Source organism: Bos taurus, chromosome 24, assembly GCF_002263795.3.
Source record: "Bos taurus isolate L1 Dominette 01449 registration number 42190680 breed Hereford chromosome 24, ARS-UCD2.0, whole genome shotgun sequence".
NCBI lineage: Eukaryota > Metazoa > Chordata > Mammalia > Artiodactyla > Bovidae > Bos > Bos taurus.
In genome coordinates this window covers 48193756-48213663 of record NC_037351.1, presented here as the reverse complement: position 1 = coordinate 48213663, position 19908 = coordinate 48193756, and the positions used below count along the sequence as shown (strand labels likewise).

The 19908-nt window shown below is 43.7% G+C and overlaps 1 pseudogene; it reads right to left on the bottom strand.

Moving 5' to 3' along the window:
- Positions 1-495: 495 nt before the first annotated feature.
- On the bottom strand, positions 496-1485 carry LOC112444196 (protein tyrosine phosphatase type IVA 1-like; annotated as a pseudogene).
- Positions 1486-19908: the final 18423 nt, after the last annotated feature.

Below are 19908 nucleotides of genomic sequence, written 5' to 3'. Positions count from 1 at the left end.
ATTTTCAAAATAAAGGTCTTCTACAGCAACACAAAATGAGGTGTTTTAATATAGGGAGATATTAAATACTCATTATAAGTCTTGGTTAATTTAAAAAGGGAGCAGATCTGATATATACTGACATGAATGTGGGAGATGTAAACATATTGTGAGCAAACAACCTCAGAGGCCCTACGTTCTATCTTTGAAATGATGAGAGGAATGAACCACATAAAGCATTCGTGGTTCCTGGGATTTGTTCTATGTGATACTCGAATTTCACAAGTATCATGCTGAATATCAAAATACTCCTAGTCTTTCTAAATTTCTTATATGTTAATTACATTCTGGCATGGAAACAGATTTAAAGACATGACTCAACACTGCATGTTTTCAGGAAAGGTCAATTGGTACAAATTATAAGCACATTTTAAATGCTGAACAGCATGAATTCTTTGCTAGTATCCAAGTAAGTTGAACATACTTACTTGAACAGAGGTTGTAATTCTGCCAGGCTCATGGCCTGGTAAAACTGCTTTTCAACACTCTTGTGGAAGCTTCAGGCTCCCCAGGTTGCGCTAGTCATAAAGTAGCTGCCTTTCAATGCAGGAAATGTAAGAGACATGGGTTTGATCCCTGGGTCGGGAAGATGCTTTAGAGGAGGGCATGGCAACCCACTCCGGTATTCTTGCCTAGAGAATCCCATGGACAGAGGAGCCAGTCGGACATGACAGAAGCAACTTAGCATAGCATAACATAGCATGGAAGCTTCATCAGACTTATTCACCAAGCCAACGTGCTGGCTAATATCTACGACAAATTCCATCCCATCTCAGGTTCCATTTCCGAGCAATGGCATCACACAGCCGGTTTTATCAAATGCAACAGTTGTTTCCATGACCATTGGAGTCTTTGAAGCACAGCCGCATTTTAGGACCATACTTCCCCAAACACAAAAGCTGCTTGCTGTTCAAAGCTCCTAGCCACTTTTGTCTTATGAACTGTACTGTATCGTCATATTTCATTCCACCTTCAGTTACTGCTGGGGCGACAGGTGCTGGAACTCTGCCGAGGCCTGCCACACAACGAAGAGCAACGCAACGACCAGGGTCTTCACAAAACTTAATTTTCACAAGACAATCATCGACAATCTGGTTAGATGGTTGTGTGCCATTTTCAAAATGCCAGTTGAGAACATGGATGCCTTCTTTCTCCACAGGGGTAAGAGTCATAAGTTGCTTCTATAAATAGTTCCTCTATACATTTATATATATATATATTTTAATATATATTTATATATATATAAACTCTATATATAGTTCCTCTATAAATTTGTTTAAGGTCACATTAGTTGGATTGTGTGTAATAAAGTCTCATCTTTATGTAATTTCCACAGGAGCTGGGTGGTTCATTCGAACCACGTTTATTCAGTTAAAAAACACTCAATAGGGATATGAAAGAATTTAAAAAATTGAATACAGAAATGATGCAAAGATACTGAGTCTACTTCAGTATACTCCACTTGAAATTCTTAAGTCCTTTCGAGTATGAAGTTGAGAGTAACGGGAAATGCAATGAACCTCGAAACAAGAAGCAGCAATTCTTCAATCCAATAATGTTGAAGCAATAGAAAGGAAGTACCCTGAGGTTTACCCCATCCAGATTCGACCTCTTGTAAAAAACACTCTGAGGATTTCAATTCAACACTTCTGTGTCCAGGTTAATCCCTCTTATGGGGGCTTCTTGATGGACTAATAATGAATTTCTACAGTTCACTTGTCTGCATAGAGGTTGTGCTGTGCCTGGTAGTAATCTCCACTGCCCTTCAGAAACTCCGTAAATGTGTGACCGAGAAAACCTCAGAACTGCTTCCCTCCAGCCTGTTCTCTTGCTGTAGGTTTAGTTATCCAGCGGCTTTCCTGGTGGCTCAGCAATAAAGAACCCGCCTGCTAGTGCAGGAGACATAAGAGACATGGGTTCGATCCCTCGATCAGGAAGATGCCCTGGAAGAGGACATGGCAACCCACTCCAGTATTCTTGCCTCGAGAATCCCATGGACAGAGGAGCCTGGTGGGCTACAGTCCGTGGGGTCGCACAGAGTCGACAGGACTGAAGCAACTAACCAGCAGCAGGTTTAGTTATCCCAAGAAAGGCCCACCCTTAGAGCTTCACTCTCAGGTTCCCAAATGCCGCATAAGTTTAACATGAAGGCGACCATCAGTAAACATCACAATATTTTCTTCTGGAACTCCAGTGGCTTGTTTTGGGACACACACACCTGGGACCCACATACCAAACCCTGGATTTGGAATATTTGTCATGTTTCCCAATTTGTTAATAATACAGTGATCTCAGGAAATAATGAAGAGGCAGTCAGCTAAATCCGACTGTTTCATTCCTTTTCTGACTTATCTATTACCCTAGTACTTTTTATTTTATTGTGTTGTAAACCAGTGATTTATTACATATAATGGCTGAGATAGTATTACTTATACATTATTCATCCAGCTAAACCATTAATAAAATTAAAAACACACATTTCTGTATCATTAAAAAGTCTGTAGAGACACTATTGGAAAAATCATTTAAATGACTTCTTTTTTATAACTCTAGTGTTTACTAAGGTACATACAATGTGTTCGCTCTGAGTTAGATATCATGCATACATGCAGGCTTAGTCACTCAGATGTGTCCGACTTTTTGCAACCCTATGGACTGTAGCCCACCAGGCTCCTCTGTCCATGGAATTCTCCAGGTGAGAATATTGAAATGGGTTACCCTTTCCTCCTCCGGAGGATCTTCCTGACCCAGGGATTAAACCCACATCTGCTATGTCTCCTACACAGCAGAGTGATAAGCACACACAGAAATGTGCAGACAACTAGGCTTACAGGACCTCAGTTCAGAAGAAAAGACAGACACACCTTAAGCAGACATGGCAGCATAAGACTAAAGCCTGAAACATGCAGGATGTGCAATATAGGCAGGTTATTGTCCAGAGAAAGGGAATCTTGAGAGCTGGGGGGAGGGGAAAGTTTGACCAGAGAAATGGGACCCAAGACAGGTCTGAGGCCTGAGCGTGATTTGCATGGGAAGGGGATAAGAAGGTGGCTGTCCCATGGGTGGATGGCAGGAGTTTATAAGTGGGAACTAGCAAAAGGAAGAAGGAGGCAGTAAGTCCAGAAAGGCAGTGCTGTGGAGCTGGTTGGAGCCTGGACTCGATGTACACAGACCAGAATGTGAATCTTGTTGTCACCTTTTATAACCGGGTGACGGCCTTGGGCAACTTGAGCTCTCTGTCCTCTCTAAATCAGAAAAGTAATCGTGCTTTCCTTGGTAAGTTGTCACGAGGATTAAAGAGCTCACATATATAAAGCACATCGTTAGGGCTCAATGGTGGTTAACTTTTCTTTTTCAATTGTTGTTTTTGTTGTTTTACTGGGGATAGGCTGGGTGGGATCTCGAATGAAAATCTTGGCAATTTGGACTTTATTCTGTGGCCCAGGAGAGTGAGGTTAGATTTTGTTTCTGAGTGATAATTCAGACATAGTGGAACATACCGCAGTCCTAGGCCCAGTGAGTCCAGTCTGGCCTGAGCGGAGGTCCCGGTAACCCACATCGGCACTTTCAGCGCAAGCTCTGCTACTTCTGCCGTCCTCAGGGTCTCAAAGAGCTGGACACGACTGAGCGACTGAACAAGAACTGCCAGCTCAGCGGAACCTAGGGGATAAGGAAGAGACTGGATGCTCGAGGGGCTGATGTGCTATCCCTCCTCCACCCACGGGCAGATACATATACCCACACCCCTCTTGTTTTTCCGTGTTGACAGTATTGATCAAAAATTTGTTTATACTCCACTCTTTCCAGAAAGGACTTAAGACAGCTTTTTTAATTCTAAAATGCACCTTGTATATGAAAATAGGAGTTTACACAAACGATATTTTATGAGATGATTACCCCTTTTACAAAGGGAGTAACCATACTTTCTTTAAATAGCAGCTCATCTGGTACATTCAACATCAGAGCTGATTGACAATATTTTGCTCTGTCAGCAACTTTTCTGGACTGCTTTGATGGTATAAATATGATTCACAGCATTGACTGGTTTTGATCAGGTTTGGTACTTGAATAAAGGGTACTTAAATTCAAGGAGCCCTTGAATTTATTTTGTGTCATCTTAAACCAAAATAAGGGCTCTGCCTTTTTTTTTTTTTTTTTGATGAGTTTCTGTACAGTCTGAGATGTGCAGAGCTGCTGCTGCTAAGTCATGTCAGTCACGTCCGACTCTGTGCTACCCCATAGACAGCACCCCACCAGGCTCCTCCGTCCACAGGATTCTCTAGGCAGGAATACTGGAGTGGGTTGCCATTTCCTTCTCTGCAGAGCTAAGCAATGGAATTGAATCTGGTCTAGCGACCTCTGAAGTGCCAGTTGGTCATGGAAGCCTGCCTAGAAGAAGAGGCAGGGGAGATTTTCAGAAAAATATGGAAAGATGCCAGTTGGCTGACACTGAAAGGGAGACCATCCCAGGAGAAGGGAAAGTGTGGGGAGATGTTGGGGCTGCTCCTCTCCCTAAAGGGCAGCAGGAGAGGTGGTCCACCAGCCTGGAACCTTGGATAAGCTGGCGGAAGACAGGAGCAGACTGGTGACAGTTTTCCTGGCCTCCATCCCAGAAAACAGGTTGGTCTGATGTAGAGATAAGATTCACAACACTCCGTTCCTGGTATCCTTGAGTTCAGGCCTTATCAAACATACCCTTTCAGTGGGCATGTTGCCATGACAACCTTGTAGTCACTGGAGGGCATCTATAATTGGTGGAAAATGGCATTAATTTAGTTATAGTTTTTTTCTTTTTTTTTTTTTTCTGGGAGGAGTTTTAGTCCATGGCTACTTTGAGTACTCAGATTCAGATGTCATCTTTTTGGCTGACCAGACTAATAATCACCGTGTAATTTAATTACTCAGTCAGCATCAATGAACTCTTCTGCTGTGCATTGAGTTACAATTTTTGAATACCAGCTTCGTGGGCAGGTCCTGGCTCTGGAAGTTGTAGTTATCCAGATGCGGGTCATAACCTCAGCTGTGCTTTGTGAAGCTACTCAGCCGTGGAATTAGCTCCAGGGGTGCTTGTGCGTGTGAACCCGTCCTGCATGGTCCACCCGTCAGCTATGGCAGCCTGTTCATTTCCGCCAAAGAGCACATTGTCCCTACTGTCACCTCTCCTTTTCTTTCATTCTCCTGCCACCTGGTATGATACCATTTTCTAGGCCTAGAAAACCTCCCATCTTGGAATGATAGGAATTTTTCTCAAAAAAACTTTTGTAGTTCTACCTGTTTATTGCTATCGACCCATCTTCCTCCACCCCCGTCATGTGTGCGACCCCATGGACTGTAGCCCGCCAGGTTCCTCTGTCCATGGGATTTCCCAGGCAAGAATACGGGAGTGGGTTGGCATTTCCTTCTCCTCGGATTTTTAAATCTTAAAAAATCATGATGAAATACGTATAAATTTATCATGTTAACTATGTTTAAGCGCACAATTCAGTGGCACTAAGAGCACTCATATTGTTACGCTACCATCACCACCATCTATCCACAGAACTCTTCCTTTTGCAAAACTGAGACTCTGTACCCCTTAAACAAAAGCTCTTCCTTCTCGCCTCCTCACAGCCCTGGGAAGCCACCATTTTACTTTTTGTCCCCATTCGGCCACCTGGTGTGAAGAACTGACTCATTGGGAAAGACCCTGATTCTAGGAAGGATTGAAGGCAGGAGGAGAGGGGGACAACAGAGGATGAGATGATTGAATGGCATCATGGACTCGATGGACATGAGTTTGAGCAAACTCTGGGAGTTGGTGATGGACAGGGAAGCCTGGTGTGCGACAGTCCATGGGGTCGCAAAGAGTCGGACACAACTGAGCGACTGAACTGAACTGAACTGAATTTAACTTCTCTGGGGCTTCATATGGGCTTTCACAGTGGCTCAGCAGTAAAGAATCCGTCAGCAATGCAGGAGACGCAGAAGATGCGGGTTCAGTCCCTGGGTAGAGAAGGTCCCCCAGAGGAGTGCATGGCAACCCACTCCATTATTCTTGCCTGGAGAATCCCATGGACAGAGGAGCTTGGCTGGCTACAGTCCATAGGGTCTCAAAGATTTGGACATGACTAAAGACACTGCCGGGAGAAATATCAATAACCTCAGATATGCAGATGACACCATCCTTATGGCAGAAAGTGAAGAGAAATGAAAAAGCCTCTTGATGAAAGTGAAAGTGGAGAGTGAAAAAGTTGGCTTAAAGCTCAACATTCAGAAAACGAAGATCATCCGGTCTTACCACTTCATGGGAAATAGATGGGGAAACAGTGGAAACAGTGTCAGACTTTATTTTTCTGGGCTCCAAAATCACTGCAGATGGTGACTGCAGCCATGAAATTAAAAGACGCTTACTCCTTGGAAGGAAAGTTATGACCAACCTAGATAGCATATTCAAAAGCAGAGACATTACTTTGCCAACAAAGGTCCGTCTAGTCAAGGCTATGGTTTTTCCTGTGGTCATGTATGGATGTGAGAGTTGGACTGTGAAGAAGGCTGAGCGCTGAAGAATTGATGCCTTTGAACTGTGGTGTTGGAGAAGACTCTTGAGAGTCCCTTGGACTGCAAGGAGATCCAACCAGTCCATTCTGAAGGAGATCAGCCCTGGGATTTCTTTGGAGGGAATGATGCTGAAGCTGAAACTCCAGTACTTTGGCCACCTCATTCGAAGAGTTGACTCATTGGAAAAGACCCTGATGCTGGGAGGGATTGGGGGCAGGAGGAGAAGGGGACAACAGAGGATGAGATGGCTGGATGGCATCACTGACTCGATAGACGTGAGTCTCAGTGAACTCCGGGAGTTGGTGATGGACAGGGAGGCCTGGTGTGCTGCAATTCATGGGGTCGCAAAGAGTCAGACACGACTGAGCGACTGATCTGATCTGATCTGAAAGACACTGAGCTTGAGCATGCACGCATGCTAAGTCGCTTCAGTTGGGTCCAACTCTGTGCAACCCCATAGACAGCAGCCCACCAGGCTCCTCTGTCCCTAGGATTCTCCTGGCAAGAACACTGGAGTGGCTTGCCATTTCCTTCTCCAGTGCGTGAAAGTGAAGTCGGTCAGTCGTGTCTGACTCTTAACGACCCCATGGACTATAGCCTACCAGGCTCCTCCGTGCATGGGATTCTCCATGCAAAGTACTGGAGTGGTGTGCCATTGCCTTATACGTCATGCCCAACTCTTTTCGACCCCACGGACTGTAGCTCCTACCAGGCTCTTCAGTCCCATGGAATTTTTCAGGCAAGAGCACTGGAGTGGGCTGCCATTTCCTTCTCCATGAGCTTAAGCAGGGGCCTCATATAAGTGAAATGATACAGTATTGGTTCTTTTTTTTTTTTTTATCAGTGTTCGCTCTTTTGTGGCAAGCTTTTTTCACTTGGCATGATGTCCTCAAGGATCATGTATGTTACCGCATGCGTCAGAATTTCCTGTTTTTTAAGGCTGAATGATATTCTCTTGTCCATTTTCTTTATTCATTTCATCTGTTAATGAACATTTGGGCTGCTTTCACCTCTTGGTTGTTGTGAATAATACTTCAGTGAACATGTGTGTGTGAATATCTCAAGACCTTGCTTTCAATTCTTTGGGGCACATACCCGGGAGCAGAATTGCTGAATCAGATGGTAGTTCTTTTTTTCAGTTTCGTGAGGAACCACCATACTGTTTCCCATCATAGCTGCACCATTTTTACTTTACACCAACAATCTGCAAGGGTTCCAATGTCTCCGTGTCCTTGCCAACCTCTACTTGTTTTATTTTCCCACAGAGCCCATCAGAATGGGCGGAAGTGGTCGTAATAATTTTTCATTAAGGAGAAAGCCTGTCTAACCTCACTGTTTAATAACACTTCTATTAATAGCAGTTATAGTAACTGATATTAATTGAGTACATAGCACATGGTAGCCACTTGTATTAGAGTTCTCCAGAGAAACAGAACCAATAGGTTGGATATGTAAATATGTAAGAGGGAGTTTATTATAGGAATTGACTCATACAATTATTGAGACCAAGAAGTCCTAGGATCTGTCATTTGCAAGCTGGAGACCCAAAGAATCCAGTGGTATAATTCAGTCCTGGTCCAAAGACTTGAAAACCAGGAGCACCGATGCCAGAAGGCTGGATAAAATGGGTTTCTCAGCTCAAATAGAGAGAAAGAATTTGCCCTTTTTCTGCCTTTTTGTTCCAGCCAAACTCTCAGTAGATTGAATGATGCCCACCCACATTAATGAGGGTGATCTTCTTTATTACATTTACCACTTCAAATTCCAGTCTTTTCTGGAGACACCCTCACAGACACACCCAGAAATAATGTTTTACGATTACCTGGGCATCCCTTAGCCCAGTCAAGTTGATGCAGAAAATTAACCATCTCTATGTTAGTTATCTCACTTAATTCTTACACCAACTTTATGATTCCTGTTTTATAGATAAAGGAATGGAGACCCAGGAAATTTACATAATTATTGATTCACCCAAGGTCATATAACCAAGTAATCATATGCCACTGAAAGAGGCTACAAGATTCCTCAACACAGAATAAGACCTGCTTAGCAGCAGCAGCAGCAGCAGGGATTAACAGAACAGATTCTAGCAATGCAGTTCTTTTATTTTGCTCCTAAAATTTAGTGACTTTCCAGGTAATGACAATAAAAAATAATGAAGACAATAATGATATTAAAGAAGAAAAAAGAGATTGAATATAACCAAATGTTCAGTTATAATCTCCATATGTGAAAAAACTCTCAATATTTGAACATTTCATATTCATAGAGAACTAAATTAGAAGGTGATTATTCATATAATGGATTTATTTGCTTTATAGAAGGATTCACTGAATTATCCTCTTCTGTGATGAGCTTTCCCCATTCATTTAAAACAGGAATTAATTTATAACAATGTGATGTATATATAGCTCCCCCAGAACCCATCTATTGCACAGCATGAAGCCAAATCAAGTCGCTAAAATGATTTTGATTACTGGATAATGACAGTAGGGAATATGTATTCGCTTCAGCATTTGAGGATTCCAACTACAAAAGGATTTGCAGATATCAAACCACTATCCTTAATCTTGGAGAAATTATGAACGACCAGGAAAATGCCAAAGATGGGTCAAACAGATTATTAAGTGATTTGTAAGCAGCCACTAGAAGAAGGAATCACTTGAAGACTTCTTGTGCATGCATGTTCGATCGCTCCATTGTGTTCAATCGCTCATTCGTGTCCAACTCTTTGCGACTCCATTGACTGTAGCCTGCCAGATTCCTCTGTCTGTAAGATTCTCCAGGCAAGAAAAATGGAGAGAATTGCCATTTCCTACTTCATGGGATCTTTCCAACCCAGGGATCAAACTCTCATCTCTTGCGTCTCCTGCCTTGCCAGGCAGATTCTTTACCATTGGTGCCACCTGGAAAACCCTGAACCAGACAGAAACAATAAGCTGAGCCAAACTGATATCTTTTCTTGTGTGGCTGATGGTACTAGAGAACTAGAAGAGGAGAGAGCCATGGCTTTGCTGTGCATTTGGCAGTATCTCTTGACTTTCTCCTGAAAAAGAAGAAACATCAGTGGAAGAGAATGTCTGACTAGGTGAGCAGTTACTTCTGGCTTTTGGGTTAAGATGACCTGCTGTTGGTAGATTTTCATTTGGGTTACAAGCATTCAGCAGGCACATTCTCACCTTATCCTTTCAGTTCAGTTCAGTTCAGTTCAGTCGCTCAGTCATGTCCGACTCTTTGCGGCCCCATGAATCACAGCATGCCAGGCCTCTCTGTCCATAACCAACTCCTGGAGTTCACCCAGACTCACATCCATTGAGTCATTGATGCCATCCAGCCATCTCATCCTCTGTCATCCCTTTCTCCTCCTGCTCCCAATCCCTCCCAGCATCAGAGTCTTTTCCAAAGAGTCAACTCTTCTCATGAGGTGGCCAAAGTACTGGAGTTTCAGCTTTAGCATCATTCCTTCCAAAGAAATCCCAGGGCTGATCTCCTTCAGAATGGACTGGTTGGATCTCCTTGCAGTCCAAGGGACTCTCAAGAGTCTTCTCCAACACCACAGTTCAAAAGCAACAATTCAGTGCTCAGCCTTCTTCACAGTCCAACTTTCACATCCATACATGACCACAGGAAAAACCATAGCCTTGACTAGACGGACCTTTGTTGGCAAAGTAATGTCTCTGCTTTTGAATATGCTATCTAGGTTGGCCATAACTTTCCTTCCAAGGAGTAAGCGTCTTTTAATTTCATGGCTGCAGTCACCATCTGCAGTGATTTTGGAGCCCAGAAAAATAAAGTCTGACACTATTTCCACTGTTTCCCCATCTATCTGTCATGAAGTGATGGGACCGGATGCCATGATCTTCGTTTTCTGAATGTTGAGCTTTAAGCCAACTTTTTCACTCTCCACTTTCACTTTCATCAAGAGGCTTTTGAGTTCCTCTTCACTTTCTGCCATAAGGGTGGTGTCATCTGCATATCTGAGGTTATTAATATTTCTCCCAGCAATCTTGATTCCAGCTTGTGTTTCTTCCAGTCCAGCGTTTCTCATGATGTACTCTGCATAGAAGTTAAATAAGCAGGGTGACAATATACAGCCTTGGCATACTCCTTTTCCTATTTGGAACCAGTCTGTTGTTCAATGTCTAGTTCTAACTGTTGCTTCCTGACCTTCATACAAATTTCTCAAGAGGCAGGTCAGGTGGTCTGGTATTCCCATCTCTTTCAGAATTTTCCACAGTTTATTATGATCCACACAGTCAAAGACTTTGGCACAGTCAATAAAGCAGAAATAGATGTTTTTCTGGAACTCTCTTGCTTTTTCGATGATCCAGTGGATGTTGGCCATTTGATCTCTGGTTCCTCTGCCTTTTCTAAAACCAGCTTGAACATCAGGAAGTTCACGGTTCACATATTGCTGAAGCCTGGCTTGGAGAATTTTGAGCATGACTTACTAGCGTGTGAGATGAGTGCAATTGTGCGGTAGTTTGAGCATTCTTTGGCATTGCCTTTCTTAGGGATTGGAATGAAAACTGACCTTTTCCAGTCCTGTGGCCACTGCTGAGTTTTCCAAATTTGCTGGCATATTGAGTGCAGCACTTTCACAGCATCATCTTTCAGGAGTTGAAATAGCTCCACTGGAATTCCATCACCTCCACTAGCTTTGTTCGTAGTGATGCTTTCTAAGGCCCACTTGACTTCACAGTCCAGGATGTCTGGCTCTAGGTCAGTGATCACACCATCATGATTATCTGGGTCGTGAAGATCTTTTTTGTATAGTTCTTCTGTGTATTCTTGCCACCTCTTCTTAATATCTTCTGCTTCTGTTAGGTCCATACCATTTCTGTCCTTTATCGAGCCCATCTTTCCATGAAATGTTCCCTTTGTATCTCTAATTTTCTTGAAGAGATGTCTAGGAACTGCATTCAGTTGCAGAGACCCAAGTTATAGTGGTTTAAAAAAAACAATAGGATTTTCTCTCATATTAAAAAGAAACTTTGTGTAGTCACTTTGGAAGACAGTTTGGCAGTTTCTTATAGAACTAAACATGTTCTCACCATGTGATCCAGCAATCTCATTCTTTGGTTATTTACCCAAAATAATTGAAAACTTATGTGCACACAAAAACCTGCCCGTGGACGTTTACGGCAGCTTTATTCGTAATTTCCAAAACTTGGAAGCCACACCAAGATGCCCTTCAGTAGGTGAATGGGTAAACAAACTGTGGTACATCCAGGCAATGGATAATTGTTCAGCGCTAAAAAGAAATGAGCTATCAAGTCATGAAAATTCATGCAGGAAACTTAAATGCATATTGCGAAGTGAAAGAAGCCAATCTGAAAAGGCTGTATGATTTCAATGATGTGACATTCTGGAAAAGACAAAACTATGGGAAGATAGTTGAAAGATACGTGGTTGCTAAGGGTTCCAGGGAAGGAACAGGTCGGGGATAAGCAGGTGAAGCACAGAGGATTTTTAAGGCAGTAGAACTGCTCTGTATAATTCTGTAATGGTGGATACAAGTTCTTGTGTGTGTGTGTCTTAGTCCTCAGTCTTGTCCAACTCTTTGCAACCTCATGGACTCTAGCCCGCTGGGCTCCTCTGTCCATGGGATCCTACAGGCAAGAATACAAGTTCTTGTGTGTGTGTGTGTGTGTGTGGTGTCTTAGTCACTCAGTCTTGTCCAACTCTTTGCAACCTCATGGACTCTAGCCCGCTGGGCTCCTCTGTCCACGGGATTCTACAGGCAAGAATACTGGACTAGGGAGCCAGTCCCTTCTTCAGGGGATCTTCCTGACCCAGGGATCAAACCTGGGTCTCCTGCATTGTAGGCAGATTCCTTACCATCTGAGCCACAAGGGAAGCCCACAAGTCCTTACATATTTTCTAAAACCCATGCAATGTACACCACCAAGTGTGGACTTCAGTTAATAATGAATCAATATCAGCTGTCGATTGTAACAAATATACCACACTAATGCAAGAGGTTAGTAATAAAGGATCCATTGGGGGTGGGGACAGGGGAATTTGGGAACTCTCTGTCCTTTCTATAAACCCAAAAATTGCTCAAAAAGCAAAATCTATTAATTAAAAAAAAAGAAAAAAAAAATCCAGACTAAGAAACAAACAGTCCAGATTTAAGCTGCTCACCTTGAAGTGATCTGACCCCTAGCTCCTCCTGTCTTCCCAGACTTGTCCTCCCTAGTATATGGTTTCCATCCTCAAAGTTGACTCATGTTCATGATACTGACTAGGGTTCTTGGCCTTCCCCCGTCAGTGGAAATTGACTAGATGCCAGGCAAGAAATTCAAGCAAGGCTTTTTGGGGCCCCTGCTGTAGCAGCTGGGAGTAGGAACAGGTAACAGGTTCCCTTGCTCTCTCACTCTCTGAGCGGGGGTTGGGGGGCAAGTTTGTTCCTTATATGGGGTGAGGGTAGGTATGTCCAGAGAGTAGGGCCTGGTAGCTTGGGCGGTTTGCCCACCCCCCTGTGTTGATTGCAGGAGGCATGTTTCTGCCCCATGCTCTTCAGAAGTAACAGTTGGATTTTTTGGCCTATTTGTATCTTTTGGCCATAATTTGTCCCAACTAGGCAGGCAGGCTGTTATTTTTAGTCCCATATAGTTTCTTTGTATTTTGTTGCTGGAAGAGAGGTGTGTCCAGGTGCAAGCATTGCAGCCCTGCAGCAAAGGGTCCCAGGTCCCAGCCTGTCTCAGTCACGCGGTGATAAAGGGCAAAAGGACTCGTGGGTCCCTACCAAATTAGTCCCCTTAAAAAAAGTTCCCAAGGAAAAACAGGGTATTTCGGATTTTATTGAGGAAGCCTTGTTAATTTTGTCAGGTATGATACTCGTATTGTGGTAATGTTAACAAAGAAAGTACCTCTTGGAGCTCAGTTCAGTCCCTCAGTCCTGTCTGACTCTTTGCGACCCCATGAACTGCAGCACGCCAGGCCTCCCTGTCCATCACCAACTCCTGGAGTCCACCCAAACCCATGTCCATTGTGTCGGTGATGCCATCCAACCATCTCATCCTCTGTCGTCCCCTTCTCCTCCTGCCCTCAATCTTTCCCAGCATCAGGGTCTTTTCAAATGAGACAGCTCTCCGCATCAGGTGGACAAAGTACTGGAGTTTCAGCTTCAACATCAGTCCCTCCAATGAACACCCAGGACTGATCTCCTTTAGGATGGACTGGTTGGATCTCCTTGCAGTCCAAGGGACTCTAAAGAGTCTTCTCCAGCACCACAGTTCAAAAGCATCAATTCTTTCGTTCTCAGCTTTCTTTATAGTCCAACTCTTACATCCATACAGGACTACTGGAAAAACCCTAGCCTTGACTAGATGGACCTTTGTTGGCAAAGTAATGTCTCTGCTTTTTAATATGCTGCAGTACTTTGGCCACCTCATGCGAAGAGTTGACTCATTGGAAAAACTCTGATGCTGGGAGGGATTTGGGACAGGAGGAGAAGGGGAAGACAGAGGATGAGATGGGTGGATGGCATCACCGACTTGATGGACATGAGTTTGAGTGAACTCCGGGAGTTGGTGATGGACAGGGAGGCCTGGCGTGCTGCAGTTCATGGGGTTGCAAAGAGTCGGACATGACTGAGAGACTGAACTGAACTGAACTAGGTTGGTCATAACTTTCCTTCCAAGTAAGCGTCTTTTAATTTCATGGCTGCAATCACTATCCGCAGTGATTTTGGAGCCCAGAAAAATAAAGTCACCCACTGTTTCCCCATCTATTTGCCATGAAGTGATGGGACTGGATGCCATGATCTTAGTTTTCTGAATATTGAGCTTTAAGCCAACTTTTTCACTCTCCTCTTTCACTTTCATCAAGAGGCTCTTTAGTTCTTCTTTGCTTTCTGCCATAAGGCTGGTGTCATCTGCATATCTGAGATTATTGATATTTCTCCCAGCAATCTTGATTCCAGGTTATGTTTCTTCCAGTCCAGCGTTTCTCATGATGTACTCTGCATATAAGTTAAATAAGCAGGGTGACAATATACAGCCTTGATGTACTCCTTTTCCTATTTGGAACCAGTCTGTTGTTCCATGTCCAGTTCTAACTGTTGCTTCCTGACCTGTATACAGGTTTTTCAAGAGGCAGGTCATGTGGTCTGGTATTCCCATCTCTTTCAGAATTTTCCACAGTTTATTATGATCCACACAGTCAAAGGCTTTGGCATAGTCAATAAAGCAGAAATGGATGTTTTTCTGGAACTCTCTTGCTTTTTCGATGATCCAGCGGATGTTGGCAACTTGATCTCTGGTTCCTCTGACTTTTCTAAAACCAGCTTGAACATCAGGAAGTTCACGGTTCACATATTGCTGAAGCCTGGCTTGGAGAATTTTAAGCATTACTTTACTAGCATGTGAATGAGGGCAATTGTGCAGTAGTTTGAGCATTCTTTGGCATTGCCTTTCTTTGGGATTGGAATGAAAACTGACCTTTTCCAGTCCTGTGGCCACTGCTGAGTTTTCCAAATTTGCTGGCATATTGAGTGCAGCACTTTCACAGCATCATCTTTCAGGATTTGGAATAGCTCCACTGGAATTCCATCACCTCCACTAGCTTTGTTTGTAGTGATGCTTTCTAAGGCCCACTTAACTTCACATTCCAGGATGTCTGACTCTAGGTCAGTGATCACACCATCGTGATTATCTGGGTCGTGAAGATCTTTTTTGTACAGTTCTTCTGTGTATTCTTGCCACCTCTTCTTAATATCTTCTGCTTCTGTTAGGTCCATACCATTTCTGTCCTTTATCGAGCTCATCTTTGCATGAAATGTTCCTTTGGTATCTCTGATTTTCTTGAAGAGATCCCTAGTCTTTCCCATTCTGTTGTTTTCCTCTATTTCTTTGCATTGATCGCTGAAGAAGGCTTTCTTATCTCTTCTTGCTATTCTTTGGAACTCTGCATTCAGATGTTTGTATCTTTCCTCTTCTCCTTTGCTTTTCACTTCTCTTCTTTTCACAGCTATTTGTAAGGCCTCCCCAGACAGCCATTTTGCTTTTTTGCATTTCTTTTCTATGGGGATGGTCCTGATCCCTGTCTCCTGTACAATGTCACGAACCTCATTCCATAGTTATCAGGCACTCTATCTATCAGATCTAGGCCCTTAAATCTATTTCTCACTTCCACTGTATAAGGGATTGGCCTCCCTGTCCATCACCAACTCCCGGAGTCCACCCTAATCCATGTCCATTGAGTCGGTGATCCCATCACACTGAAATATTTTTGGGTGGAAGTAACATAACATCTGACCTTTGCTTTAAAATAATCTAGAAAATAAAAGACAAGTGGAAGGGTAGATGAAACAAAAATGGCAAAATATCAACAGCTATGCAATTATATGAAGTGTACATGGCAGTTTTATACTATTTTCTCTACTTTTGCGTATGTCTGGAATTTTTGTTCTAAGTAAAAAATAAATTTCTGCATACATTGCATTGGAACCTCTGTTTGCAAGAAAGGTGGGAAATGGATTTTTTTAAATTAGCACACGTCAATCTTAAAGGAAATCAGTCCTGAATATTAATTGAAAGGGCTGATACTGAAGCTGACACTCCAATACTTTGACAACCTGATGTGAAGAACTGACTCATTTGAAAAGACCCTGATGCTAGGAAAGACTGAAGGTAGGAGAGGAAGGGGACAACAGAGGATGAGATGGTTGGATGGCATCATTGATTCAAAAGACATGAGTTTGAGTAAGCTCCAGGAGTTGGTGATGGACAGGGAAGCCTGACGTGCTGCAGTCTGAAGGAAAGTTACAGGGCTCAAAATAGCCTGGAGTTATAACTCCCCTCCAGGTCCTCCTCACCATTCTATGCAAAACAAAGAACTCTCTCACCAGAAGAAAAAAATGGAAATTAAGGTTGATTACACCCAGCTCCCAGCCTGTCCCAGCCTCTGGCCAATCTTCAGAATTCCTTGCCCCAGCGGTTTAAGAGATAACTAATCTGAACAACCTTGGACAAGAACAGGCCCCCTTAAGACAGTAGATTTCCACATATATGCCTATATATACGTACTCTTTTCTTGGGTTAGTGTTCAGTTCAGTTTAGTCGCTCAGTTGTGTCCAATTCTTTGCGACCCCATGAATCGCAGCAACCCAGGCCTCTCTGTCCATCACCAACTCCCGGAGTTTACTCAAACTCATGTCCATCGAGTTGGTGATGCCATCCAGCCATCTCATCCTCTGTCATCCCCTTCTCCTTCTGCCTCCAATCCCTCCCAGCATCAGGGTCTTTTCCAATGAGTCAACTCTTCACATGAGGTGGCTAAAGTATTGGAGTTTCAGCTTTAGCATCAGTCCTTCCAATGAACACCCAGAACTGATCTCCTTTAGAATGGACTGTAGCTCACTAATCTGACTGCTGCCCTTTCTTGCCTCATTAAAGGTGATCTGTTCCTGTAAAGTGCTGGTCTTATTTTTTTTCTGAACCTCACCTTCTCTAACTCCCTTCCCCTACACAGTCCATGGGGTCGCTAAGAGTCGGATACGACTGAGTAACTGAACTGAACTGAACAAGAACCTTTTTTTTTTAAACTGATGTACAGAAGGCAATGGCACCCCACCCCAGTACTCTTGCCTGGAAAATCCCATAGAAGGAGGAACCTGGTAGGCTGCAGTCCATGGGATCGCTAAGAGTCGGACATGACTGAGTGACTTCACTTTCCCTTTTCACTTTAATGCATTGGAGAAGGAAATGGCAGCCCACTCCAGTGTTCTTGCCTGGAGAATCCCAGGGACGGGGTGGGCTGCCGTCTATGGGGTCGCACAGAGTCTGACACGACTGAAGCAACTTAGCAGCAGCAGCAGCAACACAGTTGATTTACAATGTTAGTTTCTGCTGTACAGCAAAGCAATTCAGTTTTACAAATGTGTACATTCTTTTTTTAAAAACATATTTTTCTTTACTTGGCTGCATAGGTCTTAGTTGCGGCAAGAAGGATCTTTGGTTGGCCTAGTGGCATGTGGGATCTTAGTTCTCTGACCAGGGATGAAGCCCATGTCCCCTGCATTGGAAGATGGATTCTTAACCACTGGACCACCCGGAAAGTACATTCTTTTTTATATTCTTTTCCCTTGTGGTTTATCACAGGATATTGAATATGGTTCCCTGTTATTCTGTAGGACCTTGCTGTTTATGGGAAATGGATTTTTACCTGGGCATTTGTTGCAATCAACAGTAGGGTATTTGTTGGTGCACAATAAGGGAAGGTGGATATTTGACAGCCAGCCAGAGTGCTCTTGGGTTTATAATAAGTGATAATAAGCCATCCAAAACTGTTTTTCTGGCGTAACCTTGGTAACACCAAGGCAGATGGCACCTTGGTCACCAAATCATATTTTCCTCTCGTTACTGCCAAGATCATGGCATCCAGCCCCATCACTTCATGGCAAATAGATGGGTAAACAGTGGAAACAGTGTCAGACTTTATTTTGTTGGGCTCCAAAATCACTGCAGATGGTGACTGCAGCCATGAAATTAAAAGATGCTTACTCCTTGGAAGAAAAGTTATGACCAACATAGACAGCATATTAAAAAGCAGAGACATTACTTTGTCAACAAAGGTCCACCTAGTCAAGGCTGTGGTCTTTCCAGTAGTCATGTATGGATGTGAGAGTTGGACTACAAAGAAAGCTGAGTGCTGAAGAATCGATGCTTTTGTTGGAGAAGACTCTTGAGAGTCCCTTGAACTGCAAGGAGATCCAACTAGTCCATTCTAAAGGAGATCAATCCTGGGTGTTCATTGGAGGGACTGATGTTGAAGCTGAAACTCCAATACTTTGGCCACCTGATGCGGAGAGCTGACTCATTTGAAAAGACCCTGATTCTGGGAAAGGTTGAGGGCAGGAGGAGAAGGGGATGACAGAGGATGAGATGGTTGGATGGCATCACTGACTCGATGGACATGGGTTTGGGTGGACTCTGGGAGTTGGTGATGGACAGGGAGGCCTGGCCTGCTGTGGTTCACGAGGTTGCAAAGAATCAGACACGACTGAGCGACTAAACTGAACTGAACTGATTGCCAAGATAGCCTGTGACTTAGACTTGACAGAAGACACAGTTTTGCCCTTGTCCTTACTGCCTGGAATGTTCTTCCCTGAGCCGTAGTTCAGTTCTTCCCTCTCCTCCATCCTTTCATGGAGCTTATACTCCCCCACCCTGTAGGCCTCCACTCACAAGCTGCATCCTTGCAGAAGCCATTAGCAGCCTGCTTCCTTCCCACCCCTGCAGTGGGTTAAATGCCCTTGTGAGTTCTCACTTCCCTGTGCTTACCTCTGCTATAGTACCTATACTCTGAATTTATGACAGAAATTTTTCTTTATCTCCTTCTACCACTAAACTATAACGAGACATAGGACACATGCTATGGCTTATTTGCCTTAGGATTACCAACACCTGGTACATTATGCAAAACGAAGCTCATAAACTAGATTATAGCACTTATCCTTGTCATGGCAATAATATTAGCAACAATAGCAGCTAACCTGTCTTGAATATTTAACATGTGCCAGTCTTAGGACATGCCTGATTTTATTTAATCTTCACAAGATCCCTGTAAGGTGGGTGCACTTACTCCCATTTAATGAAAGAGGAAGCGAAGGTTTGAAAAGCTTTATGCTAACTTGTGAGGTTTCCAAGAGGTGGAGCCTGGGTTCAAGATCAGGTCTATCTGATGCCAGATGTGAGCCCATAACTTCCTTCCTGTACCACCTCTGTGTATCCTCACTCCTGCCAGCGGTGGCAGGTCCCGTGATGCAGAGCGTTAGTACAACCAGGAAGTATGTGATCCTGCTGCTGGAGCATCTCCTTCTATGGCGATGGGGGCAGATCCTGGCATGCAGTTGTGTCCCCACCGCCTGTCTGAAGGTATGAAAGGGCCATCCTGGACCAGTCAGTCCTCCACTCAGTGAATTCCTTACTCAATGTTGTTCGTGCAGAGGTCCGGATGCCCAGGACAGGTGAGCACTGACTTCCAGGAGCAGACCTGTGAGGAGGCAGGAGACAGCCTTGAGACTTGATCCTCCATCAGTCCTTTGTCCAGCTTATTCCTGGTTGAAGGTGTTGATCCCAAGCAACAGGTTCTGTGAGTCAAGGGCTGTGCCATTGACTCCTGCTGCCTCTGCATCGGTACAAGGTGTGAGGAGAAGAAATTTACCCCTCTACTCCTCTTTTTTAAAAATAATTAACTAATTAATTAATCTGGTTGCACCAGGTCTTAGTTGAGGCCCGCAGGATCTTCCATCTTCATGTGGCACCTGCGATCTTATTATTATTTTTTTTTTGTTAGTCTCAGCACATTCACTGGAGAAGGCAA